We start from the raw sequence: 12221 nt of genomic DNA, 5'->3' as shown, positions 1-12221 counted from the left end.
CTATGGACTGTAGCCCCCCAGGCTCCTCTGTCCACAGAATTTTCTAGGCAAAAATAGTGGAGAGGGTTGCCATTTTCTGCTCCAGGGGATCTTCCTGACTCAGGGACCGAATCTGCATCTCTTGCATCTCCTGCATTGGCAGGTGGATTCTTTACCACTGAGCCACCTGTGGTTGGCTCAGGCACACATATATCTTAGAGCAAAGTGACAGCAACAGAAAAACTTAAGTACAGGTTGATAGCATGACTCTTATTCATCTATTTGGTTTTCTGTCTAAAAGTTATAACCTTTCAGGTGGCCATGTGTGACCAAGTGTGTCTTCATTCGAGTCCTTTAACCAAATGTTGAACAGAGCACACAAATGTGGGAGATGGCTCCCAGGTTCGATTTAACTCATGTCTACTGAACACTCACAACATTCTCGGTCTTTGCAGACACAAAAATATGTCTGTTCCTGCCCTGGTGAACTCTTCCCTTGTGCCTAGAATGCCTCGTTCCCTGTAAACCCAAGCTGGTTTCTAGTGATCACTGCCTTCTATTCCAAGAAACCATTTCCTTAGTGAGGCATCTTGAGCCTTTCAGGGGCCTGGGAGATGAGAATTTGTTGAGTCTGGTTAAACTGTGAGTGGTCATCTGGGGGAGGCCCCCATGGAGTGCCACAGATGCCATCCTGTTCAATATCTTGATCCATGGCTGAAATGAAGCCCTGATAGTAGACAGACGGCGTGTTTATTTGGAAGTGACTGTCCCGGGGTGGGGCTGAAAGGCCCATCTGATCCCCACCGTTGCCGGGAGCTTCCTGCAGCTCTCCACTCCACCTAAAGCCTGGGTCCTTGCCCTGAAGCTTTCTGTGGGCTCTGCCAAGGCTGCCTGGCCACTTAGAGTGGGCATCACTTACCCCAGACCAGTGCAGGCCCTTCAGTTAGGATGATTTCCTGTGTCCTTCAACAGTGCCTCTATACTTTTAGATTCTTTTCCATTATAGGCTAGTATAAGATATTGAATATAGTTCCCTGTGCTATATAGTAAGTCCCTGTTGTTAATCCATTTTACATATATTAATTGTTGCTGCTCAGTCGCTAACTTGTGTCTGTTTGTAACCCCATGGACTGTAGCACGCCAGGCTTCCCTGTCCTTCACTGTCTCCCAGAGTTTGCTCAAACTCATGTCCATTGAATCGGTGATGCCATCCAACTATCTCATCCTCTGTCATTTCCTTCTCCTTTTGCTTTCAACCTTTCCCAGCCTTAGGGTCTTTTCCAGTGAGTCGGCTCTTCATACCAGACTTCAGCTTCAGCATCAGTCCTTCCAATGAATATTCAGGGTTAATTTCCTTTAGGATTGACTGGTTTGATCTCCTTGCTGTCTAAGGGACTCTATATTAATATTAGTGTATATTCGTTCACCCCAAATTTCTAATTTACCCTCTTCCCCCGCCCTTTCCCCTTTGGTAACCATAAATTTGTTTTCTATGACTATGGGTCTATTTCTGTTTTGTATGGAATCTAAAAAAAATTGATACAAATGCCTTGACTTTTTAACAATATGGAGAGCTGGTACTTTTTAAGCACCTCTTCAGGTCAGATCCTGGTCCAAGCATTTTGTGTATAATCTCATTGAATCCTCACTATGATATTATTATTCCCACTTTACAGATGTGCAAAGTGAGGTTTAGAGTGGCTTAATTAATTATCCAGGGAGACAGAGGCTGGGCCAGGATTCTAGCACAGTCTATTTTCCTCTTGCCAGCCCCCTGTGCCTTCCTGTTTTTCCTTTTTCTCTCTCTGCCCTGATCATCCCTCTTCAACAAGCCTTTCCTGTGGGCTCAGATTCCTCTGAGACAGTTCAGGGCACATGGGGGTGGGAGTGAGACTAGGCCAAGAATGATGAGGTCGTCTTACAGCCAAAGAGCTTGAGGCTGAGGAAGGCCCTGGAACATGGTAAGTGCCCAGCAGAGAACCACTGGGCCATCTGCTTCAGCTCAGCAGACCCACCAGGGAGCAGGCCAGGCCCAGTTCTCACTCCCACCCTTCCACCTCCAGACGTGGGACCTTAGAAGCAGCCCCTGGAGGGTTGGTGTCCTCTTGGTAGATCTTCTGTGACCCATTCCTCTCACAGTATAAGAAAATGTGTTCTGTGGATGAAGTCACACCTATTATCGCCACTCTGCTCTGCTTGGGACTGATTTCTTGGACACTCTGGGGGAAAGAGGTCAGAGTCAGAATATGAGGGGAGGGGCAGGAGATCTGGTGACCGGAGACCCGCTGGGCCTCAGGGGAAATATGGGGACCCAAGCAGGGGACTGAGCCTGTAAGTGCTGCCTGGGGTTGGGACAGGGGCCCCACCTGCTGGAGAGGGCAGACACTGTCCCTCAGTGGAGGGGGCTGCAGGGGCCAGAGCAGCAGCCGGGGCCTCCAAGGGGCCATGGGGCTGTTAGCTTCCTGGGGCAGGAAGTCCCAGCTGTGGCCAGAATCCCAAAGGGCTGAGAGCAGCTCAGGCTTGAGGAATGTGAGCAGTGGGGGAGGTCGGGAGGGGGCCCCTTTCCTGCCTTCCTCACTTCTGTCTCTGGTGTGTGTGTGTGTGTGTGTGTCTTCTACTTGCTCTGTTCCCTACCAGCCTCCATTCTTTGACCTCATGTTTTTTCTATTTCCTCTCTTTCTTTCCCTTCTTTCCCTCTTTTCTCTTTGTAACCCGTCTCTCCTCCCCTCCATCCCTCTTCTTCTCTCTCCCTCCCTACTTTGTCCTTCTGGAGAGGACTTGTGGTCCCTGTAACCGGTGTTTCCAGCTCCAAGGTAAACGGGCTTGTTTGCAGGATGGCTGGACCTGGCCCATCGCCTGGCTACCCGTTAGTTACCATGGTGACTTGGAGGCAGTGTCAGGCAGGAGTCTTGGCTGTCTAGTAGGGGGAGCATGAAGGGCTCTGATGAAGGATAGAGGCTGGCCCTGCTCTTCACCACCCTGAAGGGCCCACCCCACTGCCAGGGGCTCCCATGGAGGGGTATTGCCTGTGAATGTGGGTTCCAAGCTGGGTAGTATTGGAGAGGGTTGCCTGAGAGGCCACAAAGTGGGGACCAGTCACACTTGAGGTCAGACTGCCTGTGTGCTGATCCCTCCTGCACCTTTCTGGAGTCTGCTGGAGGTAAGGGGTAGAGGTGGCAAACAGCTCAAGGAAGAAAGCTGCGGGGAGGCAGCTGTCAATTGGGGAGGGGTAGATAGAAGAACTCTGACAGGCAGACCTGCTGTCAGGCAGAAGGGGATGTAGACACAGGGGAAGTGTCTATATCATCAGGGAGTGAGCCTCCTGTCTCAGAGAGCAAGCAAGCTCATGCTGGATAGTCACTGGGCAGGGTGGTGGTGGTGGTGGTAACTGAGATGTCTGTGTCTGAGAGGGGTATATGTAGCTGACCATGAGGTTTTCTCCTACTCCAGAGAGCTGAGGATTTACAAAGGAGTTTTTGACTGACAGCTTGCAGTTTCCACTCTGGAGGTAGCCGCCTCTCTCCTTCACAGGCTGCTGACTTTGAGCATCTAGTAGGACAAGTGCCTGGATGCTGGGCTGTGCTGGGAGGAGGTCATGAAACCATCACTGTTTCCTGCAGAGGATGTGAGGGTCCATGGGGAGGAAGCTTCCCTGAGGGTTCCGCCTGGCATGTGTGGGTGAGAAAGGGCCTGAATGCCTGGGACACAGCAGTGAACATTCTGCTGTGTCAGACAAGGGAGAGGCAGGTAAAGCAAAGCGCCCAGCCAGCCTTAGCCCTTGAGTTAAACAGACTTGGGTCCAAGCCCTGACTCTGCCCTTTTACTGGCTGTAACGATTGTGTGTGTGTGTGTGTGTGTGTGTATGTGCATGACACTAACCCTTTTTGAGCCTCTGTTTTCCCATCTGTAAGATAGGAATAAGAACAACATTTAACTATTATGGCTGTGTGGGGATTGAGAGAGAAGGCGCAGAAAATGCCTAGCGCCCCACCTGCACATATCAAGTAATTAAATAAGGGAGCGTGATTGTTGTCAGTCTCCCCTGCATACCTTTCAATTTTATAAACAAGAAAGTTGGGGCCAGAGAGATTTAAAAACTTGTTCACGTGCCATCCATTGTTCTGCAAAATGCGGCAGGAACCGTGCCCAAACAGTGTAGAGAAGCAGAACTGAGGATGTTGGCTGAGGCTAATTTGAATCCTGGCCCCACACAGCCAGTCCCTGCAGATTCTGCCTGGTTGCCGGGCCCCTGCTACCCCTCCGTATAGCAGCATTTCCCAAGTAACCCCTGTCTTGCTCTGTGCGGGCTGTCCTGTCCCTGTGGGCAGGCCCTACTCAGACTCAAGAAGTGCTGAAATGAAAGGAGGGCTGAGCCACTGAGGTTTACAAGGCACCTTCCATACGTTCCCTCCCATCTCTGCATTTTGTTTCCCAGCAGTGATAAGCCTGCTGGAGGAAGGACAAGTCTGGTCCTGCCCAGCTGCTCCATCTTCTCCAGCCTCCCTCACATGTGTACCACACTTCACAACTAACTGGGTGCCTTTGTTTTTGAAAACATTTATTTATTTGGCTCTGTCGGGTCTTAGTTGTGCTGTGTAGGCTCAGTATTTATGACATGGGGGTTTCGTTGCCCTGTGGCATGTGGGATCTTAGTTCCCCAAACTAGGATCGAATTCATGTCCCCTGCATTGGAAGGTAGATTCTTGACCACTGGACCACCAGGGAAATCCCTGGCATCTCCTTTAACCCTTACTAGTCTTGGATGAAAATGGGGTGGGGATTGTCCTCTACTTCTCATTAATTAACCTGAGGTCTGCCAGAGTTCAGGCCCTTTTGCCTAAGATGTTGGGCAGACAGCCCATGAGCCTCAATTTCCCCATTCATACCAGCAGGCAGTCATTCTCTATCCCCAAACCCTTTTCACTCTTGGTGCAGAGGCGAGGGTTGCCCTGTAGACAGAGGCAGGGGGCCTCACTTAACCCCTGCTCTGTGGTTCAGCGCTGGGCGACCTTGGATTTGGGACTTCTCTGGATCGCCTGTGTACCTCGCTAGTGATAACACCTCAAATGTTTCCTGTGAATCGGATGAGATAGGAATGGCTAAGCATTCAGGAAATGCCCTCCCTACCCTCTCTGGCCCCTGGCTGACTCCTTAATGAGGCAGGAGGAACTCTCCAGATGACTCAGGTGTCAGATTACAGAGAAGCTATTTTTACCCTTGGGGGTGGAGGCAGACAGGTGACGTTCCGACTGTTCTAGGATGGGGTGAAAGGTCAGCACTTGTAGTGGGGAACTTCTCTTGACTTCATGGCCTACATTCTCTCTGCCACATGGGGCGACATTGAGAACTGGAGGCCCTCTGAACCAACTCATTCATTTGGTCCACAGTGAGCCAGGCTCTGTGCTGGGCCCCGTGGACACCAGGAGTAAAGAGGGCTCCTGCCGATGGATCTTTGTGTCCAGTGTCCACCAAATACTCCCACAGTTAAATGAATGTTGTCACAATGGAGAGCATTACAGAGTGGAGGTTTCTGGGGCCAGGAGCCTGAGGATAAGGGGAGAGATGATGGAGCTGAGGGACGGGTAGTCAATATGGAGGTGGAGAGGAGAGGATGAGTGCTCCAGATGGGGGGTAAGCAGCGGCCTGAGGGGTATGAGGAACCGAGAGACGGTCAGTTGTCTGGGGGTACATGGTGTGAGCAAGACTGGTGGTGTGGCTGGAGGGCCTTGTGGGTCTTGTCAAGGAAGTCCTTTGTTGTTCAGCCACTCAGTCATGTCCGCCTCTTTGTGACCCCATGGACTGCAGCACACCAGGCTTCCCTGTCCTTCACCAACTCCCGGAACTTGCTCAAACTCATGTCCATTGAGTTGGTGACGCCATCCAACCATCTTGTCATCTGTGGTCCCCTTCTCCTCCTGCCTTCTATCTTTCCCATCATCAGGGTCTTTTCCAATGAGTTGGCTGTTTGCATCAGGTGGCCTAAGTATTGAGTCTTGTCAAGGAGGTCCTCCCATAAGCCAAACAATTTCATGGTTTGAAAAGAGTTCTTGGAGACTCTCTAGTTAAATGCTCCACTTGACAGATGAGGAAACTGAGGCACAGAGAGGCAAAATAACCTATCCAAGGTCTCCTGAGGATGATAAGCTTATGGATATAAGTTCCACTTATATTCAGTTTTATAGGAAGGCACTAAACCGGAAATGCCTCATGAAGCTCTACCTCCAAAAGACATGGGCTTAGCTCACAATTTCAATTATGCCCACTACCCCACTTCCTTTCTTGTCAGATTTAGGGTCAGGGCAGGATGAACAGGTTGAAGACCCTCCCATCCCCCTCTGTCCTCACTGGGAGAGCACAAAAGCTGACCAGCCTGCCCTAGGTTGTGGGCTCTGGGCAGGGGCTCAGGGTACTGGCCTCCCTTCTCTCCTTGGTCACTGACTGGCTGTGTGACATGGGTTAGTTTGCCTCCCCTCTGTTGAGTTTCAGATGGAAGAATCTCTTCATCTCCAAGGCCTGTGGAGATACAAGTGTGGGCTTTAGCTGGTAGGTCTGGGTTTGCCTTTTTTTTTGGCCACACCACACAGCTTACAGGATCTCAGTTCCCCCCACCAGGGACTGAACCGAAGTAACAACAGTGAAAGCCTAGAATCCTAACACTAGGCCACCAGGGAACTGCCCTGGAATTGTAAAATAAAATTTTTTATTTTATTTTATTTTATTTTTTTTTGCTGTACAGCATGCAGGATCTTAGTTCTCTCACCAGGGATCAAACCTACGCCCCCTGCAGTGAAAGCATGGAGTCTTAACCACTGGATCCCCAGGGAAGTCCCATCTTCTGGGACTGTCTTAAATTCTGTCTGTCACTTCTCAGGTGCTCAGAAGCAATACACAGTCTCTCACAGCCTTGGTTTGTTCATAGTAAAATGGGTAGAATAATAGTGTGTTGTGGGATATATATGAGAATTACTGAAAGAATACATGTGAAAGCTCCTAGCATACAACTTGGTACATAGTAGGTGTTCAATAAGTGCTAACCAAATGAATGGCATCTAGGAGGTTCTTAGTAAGAAATAATGGTTTCCCTACCTCCCTCACCCCCAAATCTTGAAAAATGTCAAGTGCCAATACACCCTGTAGCTAGAAGCAAAATGAGGATGTGCATATAGGGCACTGGAGACCATTATTTATCTTCTAGAATGAAGGTGTCATCTGATGATGTGTGGCCATCAGAAGCCTATGGAACACCAATGTCCTCCCAGCCCTCATGCTGGCTTCACAGACAAGTGCACCCACTTTTCATCTCAGAGTTTGGTACCCACTACTACCCTTTTTACCCTTGTCTACTGGGAATCTCAAGGCCAAATGAAATTCTTTATGGTAGCATCTTTGTGCAACTGGTTTCCTCACGTGGCTTCCCCAGTGGGTCAGGGGGTAAAGAATCTGCCTGCAATGCAGAAGACCTGGGTTCGATCCCTAGGTCAGGAAGATCCCCTGGAGAAGGAAATGGCAATCCATTCCAGTATTCTTGGCTGGAGAATCCCGTGGACAGAGGAGCCTGGCACTCTGCAGTCCATGGGGTCGCAAAGAGTTGAACACGACTGAAGTGACTTAGCACAACACACGCATTCCTAAGGTAATCGCTCCTCCCTTATTTGGCTCCTTAGCTCTGTTTACATTTTGGGCCTCTGTACATACTCAGTGTGTATGCCTGTGCAGGCTGCCTCAGAGCCTTTTGGGGGAAGAAGACAGGGAATAGGATTGAAGGGGTATTTAGTAGGTTGACAGAGACTTCTGTGTTGCTGGTGGGAAAACTGCTGGGAGGCGACTGGTGGCTCTGAGAGCCTGGAGCCACCTTTGTGGGGACAGGGAACCAACTTGGGCAGCTCCCTCACACTCTAGGAGGGCCTGGTTCTCCTGAGGCTTGGCTGGCAGTGGGCCAAGGTGCTTCTCCCCACCCCCCAGCCCCCCAGGCACGCCTTCCAGTCCCCACCCCTTGGAGGGAGGCCTGGGAGGGAGAGTGGGAGGAGCAGGGCCATGTGGGGTCTCGTGCCCTGCAGTTGAATCCCTGTTACTCTATCATTGGTTCTTTGAATTCTCACAGAACCTCTCAAACTGGCTACCAGTCTTGCCTCCTCACGGGGTTGCCACGAGGTTCTGGTGAAGTCATGCATGAGAAAGTACTATGTAAACAGTCTGGTTTGAACTCTGTTTAGGAGTCTCCCAGCTATATTTTGGTAGGAAGCCCAAACTCAGCTTTATAATGCTAACCTCAGTGCTCAGTAAATGTTAGCCACGTGGCAGGTGTGTACTAGGAGCTGTGAACACTTCATCTTGTTTAATTTCATCCCCATGATGACCCTGGATGTAGGTATTATGATCCCATTTCTTGCAGTTACGGAAACTGAGGCCCACAGAGGTAGGCTGAGCAGCCTGCCTGAAGTCACCTGAGTTAGTTGACTTGAGTCCAGGCCAGGCTGATCTCCAGGGGCTGTGCACAGCCCCTGGGTCATGGTGAGTGAGCTGAGAGGTGACCCAGGCCAGCTCCTCCCCTCCAGGGCTGGTGGGCCTCCTCTGTTCCAGGCCTGCTCTTTGAGGTGGTTCTTTGGTTTATTTATATTTTTGGCTGGGCTGGGTCTTCTCTGTGGCACGTGGGCTTTTTCTCTAGTTGTGGTGCATGTGAGCTGCTCTTGTGGAGCATGGGCTCCTAGTTGTGACATGTGGGGGTTAGTGACATGTGAAACCATAGTTCCTTGACCAAGGATTGAACCTATGTCCCCTGCATTGGGAATGCAGAGTCTTAACTACTGGATTGGCAGGGAAGTCCCTGAGATGTTCTCTCTGCTGGCTGGTCTCCACATTTCCCTGCTGATCACTGCAGGGCACACCCTTCTCCAGGGGTCTTCTTTGGTTTCTGGGGACTCTGCCTCACCCCCCACCCCCGCCTCTGTCCCCACCCACACAGGTGCCTAGTACTTTCCCACCTGTTTCCCTTTGCCCCAGCCACTCCTGTCAGCAGAGCCCCTGCTGTTCCTGCTTTTGTTTTCTGTTGTCCTCCAGTCCCTCCTGTACCTCAGACTATCCTCTTCCTCAAGTCTCAGCTCCAAGCCTACCCTTGTCACTGCTCTTTTCCTCTCCTGTAGGTGTTAATTTTGGAGAAGGAAATGGCCACCCACTCCTGTATTCTTGCCTGGAGAATCCCAGGGACAGAGGAGCCTGGTAGGCTGCCGTCTATGGGGACGCACAGAGTCGGACACGACTGAGCGACTCAGCAGCAGCAGCAGGTGTTAATTTGGCACCTGCTCTGTGCCAGGCCTACGTCCATCCATGTCCTGTGGGATGCCTGTCTGCTGGGGCAGGCGGCTGTGAAAGCAGTGACTGCACGCCTTGGTCAGTGCTGTGATGGAGACAGTGAGGCTGCGGGGTCCGGGGAGGCCCTAACTCTCCCTGGGGAGGAGGCAGGCATGGGGAAGGGGTGCTGAAGAGGGAGGAGGAGGAAGGACTCACTTGGCAGGTAGAACAGATGAAGGGGTCCTAGGCAGAGGTAGTGAGAGTGTGCTCTGGGAAACCAAATGTGGTCTGGAGCTGGGAGAGCAGCTGGGGCAGTGGCAGGAACTACAGAGTAGGGCCTTGATCCTAAGAGCCATAGCGAGCCACTGAGAAACCTTGAGCAGGAGAGGTGCCTTTTCAGGCTTGCTCTTCAGAAAAGTCTGTGTGGCCCTACAGGTCAGAACAAGGTCCCAGTTGTGCGGACTGGGTCTAGCTTCCCTGGAAGGCAGGATGCAGTAGGTTGTGGTTGTTAAGTTGGTGGATTTGGGTTTTGGAAAGACACCTTCAGTGTTGTATAGAGGCCTGGAAGGAGGTGGAGAGACTGGAGGCCTGTGAACTGGCTGTGAGAACCACCCAGTGAGTGAGCAGTGCAGGGGCCTGAGCGCACCGGAGTGTGGGGGGTGAGGGATGGGGGGTAGACCAAGAGTTTAAGGAGGCTGGATCCCTGGAACGTGGTTACTTGGGGGACAGAAGTCCAGGTTAAGTCTGTTGTGTGGGCCTGTTGTCCAGTGCTCAGAAGGAGCCTTAGGTAAAGCCTAAGAGGCTTTACCCTTTACTTTAGCCTTTCCCCCAGTGTCCCCCAGTGTCCCCAGCCATGAAAGGGTTCTACAAGGTGGCCTTTCTTGCTCTGACCCAGCTGGTCTGTCACATGACTCTGGCTGAGGAGAAGGGACACAGAGCCCACAGTGTAGCCGGCTGGGGCCTCGTCTGGGATTACTCAATCTGGCCAGGACTGTTGCGGCTGGGCGCCAATGCCTGGCATGGCTGCTGTCTGAGAGCACACGTCTTTGACCCTTAGATGCCCTCCCCACCTTCATGCAGGCTCTGTCCTCCCTGTCAGCTGTCCTGGCTCAGTCTGCCTGGCTTCCCCAGGCCCTGATTCTGTCCAGGGCCTCTGCTTTCCCCGTGACTGGCCCTGAGAGGAGTGGCTGGGCTCTGGGGCCTCATTGGCCAAATGCTGCTGGGTCCATACACGCCCCGTCCTCCCTGGCTGGCTGCCTGCCCACCAAGGGGTTGGGAGGCGGCCTGACCTGGCCTGCCCTCTTGTAGCAGACTGCCTTGGAGCCCCAGGAAGCAGTTGGAGTCTGCGAGGTCGTGGTGCTTTTCCCCTCGGCCCATGCTCCAGGGGCTCAGCACTCCTCTCTTTGAGGGAGGTGGGGCCCCAGCACAGTGGGGCTTGTTCCTCTGCCGGCCCCAGGGTGGGAGACCCGCCCTTCTCAGTGCACAGTATTTCCTGCCTGACAAGTGACAGAGCTCCTTAGCTTCCTTGTTAGGAAGCTCAGCTGGCCATGCCAGAGCCCTGCAAGATTAGACCCCAGAATCCTGGAACCAGGGCTGAGGTACCTTGAAGACTGGCAGTCTCTCCTGGCCCCTACCTGGCAAGTGACAGATGAGGCTCAGAGGAGAGGGGACTTACTCAGGATCACATAGCGCTCCGAGGGGCAGGGCTAGGATTTGAACTCAAGTCTGCCTCTAGACATCCTCTTATAAATCTTTGATGCGGTCCTACTGGGTGCCAGGTACCTCTAAGCATGAGAACTAGAGTAGGAGCTTCTCAAAGGACTGGCCCAATTTTTCTTATAAGCTCAGTGTTTGAGAGGGTCCAATACAGAGGGAGGGACTTCTCTGGTAGTTCAGCTGGTAAAGAAGCCGCCTGCAATGCAGGAGACTTTCCGGTTTGATTCCTGGGTTGGGAAGATCCCCTGGAGAAGGGAAAGGCTACCCACTCCAGTATTCTGGTCTGAAGAACTCCATGGACTATGTAGTCCATGGAGTTGCAAAGAGTCAGATACAACTGAGTGACTTTCACTTTAATACAGAAGAGGTGCTTGGAGAATGAATGAGTGAGCAAATGAATGAACAGAATGACAAGGCAAAGATCCTGCCTCTAGGCATGTAGATGTCAATGGATGGGACTTCTGTTTCACAGAGCAGGAAATAGGAGGCTGGTAGGAGTGGGGATGACAGAGGATGAGATGGTTGGATGGCATCACCAACTCAAGGGACATAAGTTTGAGTAAGCTCTGGGAGTTGGTGATGGACAGGGAAGCCTGGCGTGCTGCAGTCCATGGGGCGCAAAGAGTCAGACCTGGCTAAGCGACTGAACTGAACTGATGAGTGGGGACTGGCTAGGTGGGAAGCAGAGAGGATTAGAACTCAGGTGTCCTGACTGCTGGTCTATGGCTTTTTTGCCATCCTCACTTTCCTCATCTGTAAAATGGGGTAAATGGTCTTTACCCTCTGCCTGCCTCGTGACGATTCAGTGAGGCAGTGGGTGAGAACAGGCTTGAACGGCAGGGACATTGTGTTGGGCTGTGTGTGGGGGGTCTTCTCTGTGTGCACATCTAGAACTGCCCAGAAACTCCACATACTCTGCTTTTCTTCTTCCCCCTTATTCTCTGCATCTTGCTTCCACCTTGCTTTCTCCAGGACTTCTTTCTGGAATGTTTGTCCCAGAACTAGCTGTGGGAGGGACTTGGGAAGAGTGTCAGTAAACACAGTCTGCCTGCCTCCTCCCTCTACCGTCTCCCACACCTAGAAAGTCAGCCACCCGCATCCACATCCAGGCAGCCCCCAGCACATACCAGGCTGGAAATGCCTTGGCAGTGGTTACCATGGTGACGGCTCCTGCTGCTTGGACCGCAGTGGTCTGGAAGCTGCTTGCAACAGTCTGGCAGCCTGGTGCCCGCAGGTGC

General features: G+C 51.9%; 1 protein-coding gene across 4 annotated transcripts in view; it reads left to right on the top strand.

Annotated features, from left to right (window-relative positions):
* Positions 1-12221, top strand: part of ACOT11 (acyl-CoA thioesterase 11) — a 54260-nt gene that overhangs the window by 18458 nt on the left and 23581 nt on the right. The window lies entirely within an intron of this gene.

The sequence above is a fragment of the Dama dama genome, chromosome 20 (assembly GCF_033118175.1).
Source record: "Dama dama isolate Ldn47 chromosome 20, ASM3311817v1, whole genome shotgun sequence".
Taxonomy (NCBI): Eukaryota; Metazoa; Chordata; class Mammalia; order Artiodactyla; family Cervidae; genus Dama; species Dama dama.
Note: the sequence above shows the minus strand (reverse complement) of the source record. Positions and strands in the feature narration are given on the sequence as shown.